A 1,864-nucleotide genomic window follows, 5' to 3' on the forward strand; every position below is an offset into this window, starting at 1 on the left:
CAAGTGACTAGATGATGTGGAGGTGTTCATTTATGATCTGAGAAATGCACTAAAGCCACTGAGAAAAACTATAAGCTGACTTTGGCCCTTTTATCTATCCATCGAAGGTTCTGATTGATGTGTGATACATTTTGACTCCTAGTGTTTCCACTTTGGTAATTGTGTGCTAATTGAGCTCAAAATGTGCAGATTGAGTGAACAATATTGAATGCTAGTGCTTTCTAAATGATCACATGGTGTAAGCACTGAGAAATGTAGGGATTTGTGTGTAGAGTTTTGCAGTAACGGTTCACCAAATCTGACTCATGTGTTAAAGCTGGGAATAGTGTCTATAGTTCAGCAAAATGGGTGTGCTTTTTGAAAAATGGCGTTATGGTTTTGAAATTTTACTTCAAAAGCCTGGTTATAGTGTTTTAGCAATCGAGAAAAACTGTAAGAAAAAAAAGTTATTTCTCAATTTGTGGTATCAATGTGTGATTGTGAACACATTCTGTGCTGTTTGTAGTCTTTGTCACGTACATTTTGAATAATTAAATAACAGTATATTAGTTGTAACGTTCATTTTTCATTGCGTGCATCTGTTTGAATTTCAGTAAATGTATTCTCAAATTATGAAGGAAATTACCAAATCTTTTTCTTAGAATGACAGTATGTTTATTAATTAGTAAATATGTCAGTAAGTAATTATCATACTTGATACATGAGTCAATATAAAGTACACAAGACAGTTCAACAGTTTGAAATCAGTAAAGATTTTTTTATGTTTTTTAAAAGAAGTCTCTTCTGCTTATTAAGGATGCATATTTGATCATATATACAATAAAACAGTATTGTGAAATATTACTAAAAAAAAATTTTTTTTCATATATTTTAAAATATAATTTATTCCTGTGGTGGCAAAGCTGAATTTTCAGCAGCCACTCCAGTCTTCAGTGTAATATGATCTTTCAAAAATCATAATATGCTGATTTATTATTAATGTTGGAAACATATTGTGGTACTTTTTTTATTTTTTTACCTGTTGTACTTTTTTCAACATTTTGTTGAGTAAAAAGTTAAAAAGAACATAATTTATTCAAAATAGAAATCTTTTGTAACAATGTAAGTCTTTAGCACTTTTTATCCATCGAACATACAATCTGTTAGAAGAGATGCAAAATTGATTAATGACTGGTTTCATTAACCATCAACCCCCAAACTAAAATGTTTAAATCTTCATAGGCTACATTAACTAAATTAATAAAAAAAACACACAGAAAAAACATACTGTATATGTGAGCCTGGACCACAAAACCAGTCATAAGTTGCATCTGTATATGTGTAGCAATAGCCAACATTACAAAATTATTTTTCTTTTATGCCAAAAAATTAATAGGATATTAAGTAAAGATCATGTTCCATGAAGATATTTTATAAATTTCCTACCTTAAATATATCAAAACTTTTTGATCAGTAATATGCATTGCTAAGAACTTCATTTGGACAACTTTAAATGATTTTCTCAATATTTAGATTTTTTTGTACCTTCAGATTCCAGTTTTTCAAATAGTTGTATCTCAGACAAATATTGTCCTAAAGACCAGGTATGGTTGTAACATTTTTTGTTTCAGCATCTGTAACTCGCTGAATTTTTGCGTTAGAGTGCTCAAACTTTTATACCAAGTAGTGTTGTCAAAAATATCGATATTTCGATAAATATCGATACTGAAATATCTGAACGGTACCAATATTAATTTCCCGAAGTATCGATACACCGATACTAGCCGAGCTGTCACTTTCACTTCTCTCCAAAGGCGCGTGGACAAGCACCACACGTGACCGCACTCGTCTCCTTCGCTCTGGTTAAATAGCAAAAGTGAAGTGA

This window comes from Barbus barbus (assembly GCF_936440315.1).
Source record: "Barbus barbus genome assembly, chromosome: 42".
In the NCBI taxonomy this organism is placed as follows: domain Eukaryota; kingdom Metazoa; phylum Chordata; class Actinopteri; order Cypriniformes; family Cyprinidae; genus Barbus; species Barbus barbus.